The 12,938-nt window shown below is 42.9% G+C and overlaps 2 protein-coding genes and 2 long non-coding RNA genes across 4 annotated transcripts in view; 2 read left to right on the top strand and 2 right to left on the bottom strand.

The window, feature by feature from the left end:
• Positions 1 to 5,322, top strand: part of HOXC5 (homeobox C5) — a 75,272-nt gene extending 69,950 nt beyond the window's left edge. The window contains exon 3 of the mRNA XM_079966914.1: positions 5,107 to 5,322. The gene's annotated coding sequence lies outside the window, so the exon portion shown is untranslated. The remainder of the gene's footprint in view (positions 1 to 5,106) is intronic.
• Positions 1 to 12,938, bottom strand: part of LOC307210810 — a 554,287-nt gene that overhangs the window by 197,226 nt on the left and 344,123 nt on the right. The gene's annotated exons all lie outside the window — the stretch shown is intronic.
• Positions 1 to 12,938, top strand: part of LOC307210706 (homeobox protein Hox-D3-like) — a 93,191-nt gene that overhangs the window by 28,939 nt on the left and 51,314 nt on the right. The gene's annotated exons all lie outside the window — the stretch shown is intronic.
• Positions 9,059 to 12,352, bottom strand: LOC307210803. Its single transcript, XR_013836131.1, has 2 exons — positions 11,660 to 12,352; positions 9,059 to 11,378 (listed from the first exon to the last, which is right to left on the bottom strand). It is a non-coding gene; the product is annotated as an uncharacterized lncRNA (long non-coding RNA).

Below are 12,938 nucleotides of genomic sequence, written 5' to 3'. Positions count from 1 at the left end.
CTCCGGACAGCGCTGGCCCCTGGCCTCTTGAGTGAGATGGGCGCACAACCCCAGAGTCTGTCAAGACTGGCCCGTACGGGCAGGGGTACCTTTACCTTTACTAGCAGTCATGCAGATTGACCGGAAGAAGCCTGAGATTTTCCCACTTGGAAAAACCTTCTGAAGGATGGTATATACAGAACTACAATCTCTGTCTTTCTATGGCAAGGGGGAAATAGCTGTGGAATCAATTTGGTCTGATCTATGGTGTGGGTTATGTCCATGTTCTCAGTGAAAGGAGCAAGTCAGATTAAATTAGAAGCTGGTTCCTTGTTGGGTCGTCATCGAAGGTGGAATCTGTGGATGTTGTACACATTGCCATGTAAAATGCAGCAAGGCCGTTCTTTTTCTCAATTTGGTTGGGAGACAAATGCATCAAAACACAGTTTTTCATAAGAAATGGATTGTGGCTAATGGCATATGTACACCACTTCCCAAGCCAGCAATGGGAGTGCATGGATGCAGAGTAAATGGAAATGTATACACAGTCCACATCTGAAAAGGTAAAAATAATAATACTGGTGTAGTGGATAGTTGTGCTTGAATTAGGACCCAATTTCAGTTCACTGTACAGTGGTACCTCGGGTTAAGTACTTAATTCGTTCCGGAGGTCCGTTCTTAACCTGAAACTGTTCTTAACCTGAAGCACCACTTTAGCTAATGGGGCCTCCCACTGCCACCACGCCGCCAGAGCACGATTTCTGTTCTCATCCTGAAGCAAAGTTCTTAACCCGAGGTACTATTTCTGGGTTAGCAGAGTCTGTAACCTGAAGCGTATGTAATCCGAGGTACCACTGTATAGCTGAAAGTTTCGCTGGTGGCCTTGGAAAAGCCTTTCCTGCCCCACACTGGGTTGCTGCCAGAATAAAATAGAGTAAGCCCATGTCAACTGTTCTAAGGTCCTTGGAGGAAAAAGGCAAAATAAGATAAATAAATTGGATTTATTTATTTTTTAAAGAAGGGGAACACACCCTAAGATGTTATGCTGTGATCTTTAGGAAATTTATCCCAGGTTAGCCCTACTGATTTTAGTGAGATTATTCATTTCACTGCAAACTAAGGATAGATCAGGAGTGAGAAATCAAACATTCCTACAGGTCTAGAGTCCTACCTACATTATTCATTTCAAACAGTATCATACCACAGCCATGGCCTCTTCCAAAGAATCCTGGGAACAGTAGTTAGAGTGCCAAAAGTTATTAAGAGATGCCTACTCCCCTCACAACAGGGATGCGGGTGGCGCTGTGGTCTAAACCACTGAGCCTAGGGCTTGCCAATTGGAAGGTCGGCGGTTCGAATCCCCATGACGGGGTGAGCTCCAGTTGCTCAATCCCAGATCCTGCCCACCTAGCAGTTCGAAAGCACACCAGTGCAAGTAGATAAATAGGTGCAGCTCCGGTTGGAAGATAAACGGCATTTCCATGTGCTGCTCTGGTTTCGCCAGAAACGGCTTAATCATGCTGGCCACGTGATCCAGAAAAACTGTCTGGGGACAAACATCGGATCTCTCGGCCTGTAAAGTGAGATGAGCACCGCAACCCCAGAGTCATTTGCAACTGGACTTAACTGTCAGGTGTCCTTTACCTTTACCTTTTTTTACTCCCCTCACAGAACTACAACCCCCAGAGTAATTTAACAATCAATCCCTCTTCCCAGGGAATTCTGGGAATTGTGGGCTCTGGGAGGAGAATAGGAATCTCCTAAAAGTTCTCAGAACCCTTAACAAACTACATTTCCCAGGATTCTTTGGGGGAAGCCATGCCTCTTGTAAGCGGAATGAGAGTGCTTTATATGCAGAGTGCAGATGTGGCTTATGACTGGCTGCACTCTGCACTGGTTGTGTCGGCGACCCTCTGTAGTGGTGTGTGTAGTTTTGTTAAAGCAGCAAATGGGATGAAGGGAAGGCTGAACTTGAATAACATTAGTACAATATGTCAAAATAAAATTAAAAAAAACAAAAAAACCCTGTCCAGTAGCACCTTATAGACCAACTAAGTTTGTTCTGGTATAAGTTTTCGTGTGCATGCACACTTCTTCAGATTTTTTTAAATTTTTATTTCGACTGCATCAGACCAACATGGCTACCTACCTGAAATTAGTATGTTAGTATCCATAAATCAAGGTTCATAGAAGGACTCTCCCCCCCCCCCCCCAATAGCAACCCAGGCTCCAGAAGGGGTAGGTAGACAGAGAAGGCATCAAATTGGGAACAGGTGAGGATGAACCTGAGTTCTGATCTCTGAAGTCCATAGAATCAAACCCATTATCTTTCAAATCCAGTGCATGAACAACTTCTACCTAGGAATGAACATGGGTGGCCATTTATCAAGTATTAATTTACTGCAGTGTCCATGTAGCAAGTTGGTTAGTCAGCCATTTGTAATATTTGTTCTTGATGGGAAGTGAAGTCAGTTTCTAGCCTGCATCTGCATTATAATCAGGAATCTAGGGAAGCAGGAAGTGCTAAAATTCCCCTTTCCCGCTTGGCCCTATGATGTTAGGTCTGAGCCAAACTAAAAAGGTAAAGGTAAAGGTACCCCTGCCCGTACGGGCCAGTCTTGACAGACTCTGGGGTTGTGCGCCCATCTCACTTAAGAGGCCAGGGGCCAGCGCTGTCCGGAAACACTTCCGGGTCACGTGGCCAGCGTGACATCGCTGCTCTGGCGAGCCAGAGCCGCACACGGAAACACCGTTTACCTTCCCGCTGGTAAGCGGTCCCTATTTATCTACTTGCACCCGGAGGTGCTTTCGAACTGCTAGGTTGGCAGGCGCTGGGACCGAGCAGCGGGAGCGCACCCTGCCGCAGGGATTCGAACCGCCGACCTTTTGATCGGCAAGCCCTAGGCGCTGAGGCTTTAACCCACAGCGCCACCTGCCAAACTACTCACGGTTAATTTTTTTGGAAACATATTCAGCAATGTTTAAAAATGCCTCAGTTTTGTTGAGGAATTTTCAGCGTATTCAGTGCTTCCCCCCCAAAAAAACACCTGTTTAGGGGGACTCTCATTTTCCTACTCATATTGAAATACTGCCCCTCAATGAGGCCAAACTTAGATTCACAAAATGTTTAGGGGTATGCGTACCCCTGTGTCCCCCCCCTGAAAAAAAAGCACTGACTGTACCTTTGTCTGTGATATTGGTTTAATATGTACTTTGCTTTTGTAAATTTCTTTTAAGGTAAGAGGTGTAGAAATATTATAAAACAAATCCCCCCCACCAAATGTAACTTCATTTATATTGTCCCTCCCACTCTCTCAATGGACTTTATTTGCCCTTGGTGGTGTCACTATGCAGGATCATAATGGTTTCCAACTCGCTGTGTGATCTCTCATTGGCTGGAATCATGCTTGTGTTTAAGAAGAAAGAAGCAGTAACTAGGTGGGGGAAGGGATATTATTGATGCAGCGGCAGTAGCTAGGAGAAGCAATGGCACCAAACAGGATCAAAATAAGGTCAATACTCCACGATGTGTTTTTCTATGTACCACCCATTAAATTGCTGCTTTCAATCCAAAATATGAGACTAGAGGATGTTTGGTACTTGTTAGTTCATTTTCATTTTATTTTGAAATTCCACACCTCTTTTCTACATTATTGTTCTAGGGGTTTAGAGCCTATAGATATGGCAAAGCGCGCGCGCACACACACACACACACACACACACACACACACACACACACATTGTCCTCCTGTGTCAATCCAACTGAGTACTGGCATACACTTAATGGGAAATCAACCTTCAGGTTGATTTCAGGCAAGACAGGTGTACAAAACTTGTGGTGATATTGGGTACAATCCCATCTTCCACAGAAGCCAAAGCTCCCATAGAATTGCATCCATTGCTTGGAAATGAATTGCATCCATTGCTTGGAAAACCACTGTGTTGAAAGCCACCCACAAGAATTGCTTTCCCAATGCAGAAGTGCTGTTATTTTCTTTATATTCTGCCACAAACCAAGTAGTTGTGATATTAGCATGCAAAGAATGAAAACACAACCCACATCTCAGGGTGAATAGCTGATTCTCTTCATGCCAATTTCCTTTCATTTCTCTTTGACAGAGTGGGCCTTTAAAAGCTCTACACCTTAGCCAGCTTTTTAAGATGTAGGCTCTTTGATGATCGAGCCCTAATGAATTTGTTTTGTCACCAATAAATCAGAATGAATAGGGGCTCCCTGTCCTGTACTTTTCAATGCTGCCACCATAGTTTCTTGAAGAGGGTTGACGTATGACCATAGCAAGCTAGCAAATTAACATGCTGGTATTAACCAAGCAGTGCCCTGCATAAAGTTGCAATGGCCTTGGTGCTTGCAAAGTGTTCGATTACACATGATCCTGGGCAGTGTTAGATATCCTTTGTTTTGCTTATTGGCCTCAGAAAATATTTACCTGCACTGCAATTCTTTAAGCTGCTGAACCAACAGGCGCTGGTATTTTCCCCATGGGTGTGATACGAAAAGGCCTCAGTGCCCTTTGATTAAAAGTAACTTCAGTTGAACAGAATATGTTGATCCTTAGAAATTGGTTCTTGACATTTCCTAGCCTCGGCGGGATGTGATCAATACAGTTATGTATTACCAGTTCTGTTGTTTTTACACATCTGCTTCTACAGTGTGTTTTCTAAATGCCTAGGATGTCAAAGATGTAGGTTATATGTGTATTGGTGTATATAGTTTATCTATATGTGAAAATGACTGTCAGGATACTAAAATATGAACTTTTAGCATATAGTTTCAGAGAAGAGACTAATTCAGAATCACTTAGTGTGCGTTTGCTATCCTATAACCCACTCAAATTCACTTTCTTGCTCTGTTTTGCCAAAGTATTGTTGTTGTGGTTTCTCTCCTCCCTGCTTTTTGAATGTTTATGGATGGAGTATGTCGCCAGTAGTGTGGAAACCCAACATGGAATCATTCTGCATTAATGAATCTAATTTTTTTAAGTGTGATTTTTTGCATGCACCCTTCTACCAGTCTTAGGATGTGTGACAGTATTTGACAAAATGTCCCAATAGCAGCTATGCAGGTGAGGCTAAATAATGTTTGATATTGGTCATATTTTGTTGTAGGAACATCCATGTGTATCACAAGGGCAGCACTTCTACCAAGACGTTCCTTTGCATCCTTGGATCCTTGACTGGGGGAAAAAAAGGATGAGGCTCCTGGATGGGAGCTTACATCACTCAAAAGATTGGCCTGGGAACTCAACTACAGAACTGACCTTCTCAATGAGGAATAATTCTATATAAGTACTTTATGAGTAAACCTGGAGCTGTAGATGGTCACTTGGATATGAAGCAGAAGATTCAGTACGGGTCAGTCATCCTGAAACAGGCATTTTTGGGGTAATACTTAAGAGCTGTCTACCTACATAATGTTTTTACTTTTTTATATATGATGGCTAAACCTAGGGAAGATTTAGTAAAATTTAATGTCATCCATTGTCAAAAGGGTGCCATGTGAACTGGATGTGTACAATACTGCTTTTGTACACCCCCTTTATCCTGTGCATTGTTCCTTGTATTATGTTGTTGTTATGGCTACAGCTAAGATAATAAACTTGTAATGAACTTGGCATAGAATTTACAACCTTGTTGAATTCGAAAAACAGTGGGATGAACAGCGAGATCTCAGCACCAGGCTGCATGAGCACTTCAGCGGGTGGTGAAATGGGATGATGTTTGTGATGTGGGTTATGCTTTGTGAACATTTCAGAGCAGCTGAACGACCATCTTCTGCATGTGGTATATTTTAAGTATGCCCTCCTTTCATTAACACTACTGATGTATGTCTTTGGGAGGCTTGATAGTTGTTGAAATCTCACACATACTAGAATACATCAATCATTGGCAGGAACTATGAAGCCAATAAGACACTCTAGCTTATAGAGTCCATGCACCAGAATGACCATCCTAGCCTACATTTCTGCCTCTGCAGTTGTTAGCAGGTTTGACTTTACCAAACTGAGGCATGAAGTAGTTGCTTTAGGCCAGTAGATTCCTCCTTCCAGCCTTCATGTCTATGTGTCAATCTTTTTTCTTTAATGATGTCATTCTGAACTTTTGCTTCAGTTGTGAAAATATCAAAGTTTGGTGCTGTGTGCTGAGTTCACAGAACTGAATCATCATGCACACAAGTTGGGTTGTGTTTGGCTCACTGTTCCTCAGCCCACAATGAGAGCAGCCCATAATCACTGGCTGAGTTTCAGTTTCTGGCAAGGCCAGTGCGGCCACACTCTGCAGGTGCTGGATGAAAAGTCATTGTGCCGAATTGCTTGTGCAAATAGATGTCAGATGTATTGTGTGTATCAGATTCTCTGTCGATGAAATATTGTCATTACTTATGGGCAAGCCATTATTTTCCTGAAGCATCTTGAAATATTTGCATTGTTTTGCCAACTTCTTGTTCATTGGCAACATCCAGTCACTGGCAATATTTGCATTGCTTTCCATGAATCTTAATTACATACTAGGGATCTTTCACACTTTACACAGCAGCAACCCAAGTTTGCCCCCAAATATAGTCCAAAGAGCCCCAGTGAATTAGAGGTGCCTGATGGATTTACCTTTGACATACTCATGTTTGCTGAATTCAACCATTGCTTTTATAAATGTACACTTAAAAGTTCTTCCATGTTGCACCTTAAAATAAAAAAATACTATGGATCCTAGATAGGGTCTAAAAAATGGACGTGAGACTTCATTTTCATTTTGCTTTCTGATTCTCATTTCTGATCAAAGATAGTGTGATGCTTGAAAGCTTAGTCAGTTTCACCAGCTGAATTATGTGCAGTGATCTTCTGTTTCAGTCATTCTCTGGGACTAATGCTGTACTGCATGAAAACACTGGAATGACACAGAGGCAAATTTTCTTAGGTGCTGGAGTCAAAACTCCCTATGTTCACTGAGAAGAACAATCTACCTACCCTTTGCCCCACTATTTATAAACTGGCAATTTGACTATTCCCTCTATGGGTTTATGCATCTGTTATCCATTCCTATCCAGTACTGTAGTAGCAAAAGAGTTAACTCCACATGCACTAAAAATAATAATATAAGGTGTGGGGGTTGCATGTTAAGGCACCTGTTTTAACATCTGCACTGTGTAAGCAGTAAATATGTTCTACAGCCTTACGTATTGTGATTACTTACAGTTTAAATGTCCATGCACCCAATGCTTTCACTACCAATACTTTTAGTCACCAAGTCTGAGGGACACTGATGTTCAGGATACCATGGGGGCAATAGCCACCTAGCCATACATTAATCCCATGTTTTTCATATTTGCTTTCATTTGGGTTAGAGAGAATAGCATAGGTTTTTAATCAAGATCGGTTTCTATGTATATCAGATATTCAAAAATGTTTATGATTTTCTGTCACAGCAAGGTGACTTGTATTTAACTTCCTATAAAATTATCTGGGGAGGACTTTAGCCATATGTAGAGGGTGGGCAGTTGTTGGTGGGCTATTTTCTTTACTGTTTTTATACAAAATACGTGTTTTCAAAAAAAAGGGGGGGGGACACTCATGGCCTCACCTAAGCAAATCACTTTGATTTCCCTAGGAAAACCATGTCTGCATTCAAAGCGTTTAAGGCAAATCTATAAGGCCTGAGCTTAGGTCTCTCTTTCTGTTTTGGGTGTGTACACATAGGATTGAGATCTGAAATCCTGAAAGGGATGGGCAGGGTGAAGAGAACACTACTAAGACTATGTTTTGCTTTTCAATTTGTCTTTAATATACGGTAATTGGAAACAATTTTAAAATACTTCATCTTTAAAAAGACTAACATCTTTCAACAAGGAGTTAAAAGAAAAGAAAAGCAAATTTCAGTTTTGCATATCTTACAAGGCAATTGGATTTAATTTCCTTAAAAGTTCAGTTTTTTTTACACCAATACAAATGAGGGGAAGGCAATGAAGTACATCCTATAACTTTACAATAAATCCCATCTCTGCATGCACCACCACGCAACCCTTTCATCTGCATAGCTACCTTGCCTGACTCAGCCTCTTCCAACTGGACTGGCTGAGTTCAGGTTCAAATTCCAGCATTGCTGCTTTAAATTATATATTATATTAAATTATATAAAATATGGATTACATGATATGATATAATAAAGGTGAAGGCGGGACTGAGAAAGAGTATTTTGCTTGGAGTAGTATTGTTGTTCTGCTCTACTGCCGACACCACTACTACCTTCATCGCAACAGCCTGTGACCTTTATCGCATCTCTCTTCAGAACGCCATTGCGAAGTGAGTCACAATTCTGCACACATGGACATGGGCCTGTCCTACTATATGGATTTTATACACTAGGAAGATGGGTGTGTGTTTGCAGGATAGCGCCTCACTTCACGATGGCATTTTGTGGCTTGATCATAGGCCATTGTCATGATGGTAGCATCATTTATGTATTTAATTATTTATCTGTCCACAGTGGGTGCTGCTACTTGGGAGTTGCTGTTGCCAAAAAAGCCAGGGGAGCATAAAATGTCAAGATCCAGAAAAACCAGGTGAACAGCACCTTTATCACCAAGAAGTCCTGGGGCTTCTTCTATGGCACAGCTGCACAGAGAACTGAAGAAGACTCTCTTTGTGGCCCTTCCTCCTCTTCCTTTCCCTCCAAGCTGTCTCAAGACAGGGAAGACGATTCCATCATACACTCTCACACACAGTACCTCTTCTTGGAAGTGTCCGGCGTGTAGAGGGGGAGGGAGAGAGAGAGAGAGATCGCGAGGTATTTAAGGCACTCCAGACAATTGCTCATTCCGTAATGAGTTATTACTCTGCTGAGCCAAAGGTCATTAGAAAGGATAAGGGCGGCCATAAAAGCGGCCCAGCTAGCATGCTTTTCCTATAGAGATTATCATTATTGGCTTATTAATACGCGGTAATGTTGAATTATACACGGCAATAAATAGGAAAAAGGTTGACTTGGAGTTTTAAATATTTTATTATTCTCAAAGCGAGCGTTCCAAGCAATGCAGGCTCGTTTCAAGTGACTGGAATAACCAGCCTATTTTTGGTTCAGTAATTGTTTGTTTTTACTCTGTTTTGGGATGGATAGATAGATAGATAGATAGATAGATAGATAGATAGATAGATAAACAGACAGAGCAACTGCAGTCCGACGCCCACTTTCCTGGAAGGAAGTTAGGAGAACACAGCAGCACTTACTTCGGAGTAAGCAAGCCTAGGATCGCGCCGTTAATCTGTAAACACGAAGTGTATTTTATGGATCTCCCAAAACACAGTGGTCTCTTTGAGGTGGGCTGACTTTCATTCTTGCACGATCCACTTAATTTTTTTCCTAGGATCGTCCTGGCCCAGCGAGGTATTTTACAAGGTTTTACACAGGGAGCGCGTAGGGTCCGACTCACTCAGGCATAATTTAATCTGCTTTACGTGATCTTGAAGATGCCCTCTTAGTTTGTAAATGTTAAATACATCGTTGGGGCGCGGGGATTCGCGGAAGGGTGTGTGTGTGCCAGGTTAAAGTTAGACCTTCTTTTAGGACACTCGGAAAGGAGACTTTTGCTTCCACGATTTATGCTTCAGTCCCTTTCTGGATCAGAGCACCGCCAGACCGGGCAGCATCCCTGCGATCAGCAGGTGCAAATCAGCCAATAGGGCATTTCAGTTTTTGATAATCTTGCATTTCATCGAAAAACCACACCGACCATCTCCCTCAGCTTTTAGAAACCCCCTCTCTTTAACATAAATGTATGCTGCAAAGGGCATTTTAATTTTTGCCATTATTCGAAATCCAGCGTGTTAGGTTTCTGGGCTCCTGAGTTTAACTTAAAAATAGAGTAACTAGTTGCTTGGAAGAAGGATGAAGAATTTTTTAAAAAAGAAAAAATCTAGGAAGGCAGCAAAGTCTCTTACTTGGGAGTCAGTAAGCTCCACTGAACTTAGTGGGACTTTCTTGGCAGGAAAGATGCATAGAAGTGGACTGCATGGTTTCTTTCTTTCTTTCTTTCTTTCTTTCTTTCTTTCTTTCTTTCTTTCTTTCTTTCTTCCTTCCTTCCTTCCTTCCTTCCTTCCTTCCTTCCTTCCTTCCTTCCTTCTCTCTCTCTCTCTCGCTCTCCTTCCTTCCTTCCCTTTAGTACATTAAAGGTTGTATTCGTGGTGCACTCCTGCAAATATCTAGCATACATTATGTGACAAAGACATAACTTTGGCTAGCAAACGAACTCCTCTGACATGAATCCCACTATCTCTAGAAATCATTACGCTCCCCCCTTTAAAAAAAATAAAATTAAAAAAGTAATGTGTTAAACATAAATGAAAACTAATTCCGTTTCTTGTCAATAAGCGATTATGATAAGGAAACAATCCGGGAACGCAAACAATATTGCATTGGTCCTATTAAAGATCAGATCTCAGATAAGATCCTGGCAATGCCGTCAAGCGGTCCGGTCGATGTAAATCGCTTTGATCAAATGCCTCATAACTCTGCCCTCCCTCTCAAAAAACACCCCATAAGTTAATTTGGAAGTGAGGATAGGATGGAACAGCGATTTTTTTTAAAAAAAAGCGCCCACGCGCTTCTAAATGTAAGCAGAGGCTAAACGATGTTTTAAATCCAAGTTAAAGCGAAGTTACACATCGATGAAAAGGATTTGATTGTTTTTCTCGCCGCTGAAACATACATTAGAGGCCTGGCTAAATATAAATTTGCTGGAGACGGTTGGTGCGCGAGTGCGGAAGGCTAATAAACCCTGCGGAAGGGAGCAGGCCGGTTAATTCCCCTTCTTTTTCTTTATCAACTTGCGAACTTTGGGTTCTGCTTCCGAGAGAACGTTTTCACCCCGTTGCTAGATTATCAACAGCAAGCCCAAAGACTGAGAAAACCTTCGCAAGCGGTTCCCACCCGTCTCGAAGCAAACACAATCAATTCCCTACTAATTTCTTCTTCTTTTAGAGCTTCCTGGATCTTCTCCCCACCCCGGGCCCATCCTAATAATAATAATAACAATAACAATAATAATGCATTCCACAAAACAATATACTCATCAATGAAATAATTTCGATATATGCGTCCTTATTTTGTTCCTCTGTCCAACGGATCGACCAGGCTTGGGGAACCGTCTTGCAACCCTGGAAAAAGACGCAAGCGCGAAACTGAAGCTACGGGAAAAGGCTTCAGCAAAGCATCTCTCCCGTCACCTAGATAACTGCGTTATGTATTTGGCCATTTTACCTTCCGACAGAGACACCCCGGTATATTTTTTTTCCTTTGGGTACACACACGGCGTTCTTCTTCTTCTCTTCCTCCTCCTCCTCCTCTTCCTTCCCCAGCCAAACTAAGCGAGATCTTCGTGGTTTCGGGTCCTGTGGAAGACATCCAACAGAAATGAATCGGGAAGGGAGGGGGGCGGTTTAAATCATACAAAGTTACATTCTTAACTCCACCACCCCACCCCAGACACCATGAGATGCAAAGCTTCATTGTTCCTTTGTTAGAGTTTGCAGGGTCGGCTTGTTGTTATTGTTGCAGTAGTTGTTGTTATGTGTTTTAAGGGGGGGGGTATTTTTCTTCCCACCCTCCCCGAAACTTTCCTCTCTAACCCCCACCCCATCCTTCCCTCCCTCCCGGTAGAACCTGAACCCACAATCATCCTTCATCGCCGTCGAGTAGGAGTCGAAACCCCGTTTGCAGCGGGGTCTTTATTATGGCCATTATGACTTTCTAAGTGGGTTTCAGTCCCTTGTCCCCCTTGATGGGAGCGTGGGCAAGGGGAACGTAAGAACATAATGAAGCCCAACAGACGAGCATTTTAGTAGGGAGGGGGGGCGAGGAAAGTTGCAGACGGAGTCAAAACTCCCTCCCACAACCTGGGGTATTTCTTTAAATAAAGGAAGAAAGTGAAAGAAACGGCTCCTTGGAGGTGCTAAATTGCACAGGGGCTGGGATTTCTTTCCCTTTTCTCTCTCTTTCTCTTCTCTCTCTCCCCCCCCCTTGTTTACAGCTACAGAAGGCAAAAGAGCCATAAATCTTAAGACAGCCTACAGAGACAAGTGGATTTGTATGCATCGTTAGAACTTGCTAATACCTAAACCCATTAGCAAGCCATGTAGAATTCTAGTTTCCGGTGTCCATTAACTTACAGTTAAATTCTAGAGGAAAGGGCATGGCGATTAACATAAACTATATCCATCATATTGTTTGTCATAATAGATTAGTCAACTATAGAGATGTGTGTGCGCCTCGCCTGCATGTGCGTGAAACTTTTTCTCTCCCACACACCACCCTCACCCCAAATCTCCTAGCTGTGCTTTAGTTTCAAACGGGGGAGTCACTTGGTGTGTGTGGGATTTATTTATTTAATTATTTATTTGAGTGGGGAACTTATGCACAAGATCGCCTATATGATATATAAGGGAGTTGAGGCAGACCGCCAGGCTCTTCTTCGGACATAGATTCAACCCCCCACGAAACTGTTCTACAATTCCGGTGTGTGTGTGTGTGTGTGTGTGTGTGTGTGTGTGTGTTGCACCGGCATGTTTCCTCGGAAAGAAGTCCTCCAGGAATCACCCGTGCTCGCTCCCAGCGCATAGGATGGCGGCCTTGATGCCCTGCGAACCGTCTCCAAATGAATGGGCCCATTGATCACTCAAGATTTTATCCATGCATTTCCATTTTTAAAAATAAAAAATAAAAAATGGGGGGGGGGAATGGTGCAATCTCCGCCACCTCCCCCAGATTCACGTATGTTGTCCGGTTTCCTTTCCCTTAATCGGCCTCTTCTCTCCCTCCCTCCCTCCCTCCCTCCCTCCCTCCCTCCCTCCCCCGGCCCCGCATTCCCCATCCGATTCTTTCTCATCCCTTGTCTTTGTTGAATGACGTTCGATTACGTCCCCGTCTCCCTTCCGAGCACCGAGCCCTCCCCT

Source organism: Podarcis cretensis, assembly GCF_951804945.1.
Source record: "Podarcis cretensis genome assembly, chromosome: 2".
In the NCBI taxonomy this organism is placed as follows: Eukaryota; Metazoa; Chordata; class Lepidosauria; order Squamata; family Lacertidae; genus Podarcis; species Podarcis cretensis.
This window is presented reverse-complemented; position numbering and strand designations above follow the sequence as displayed.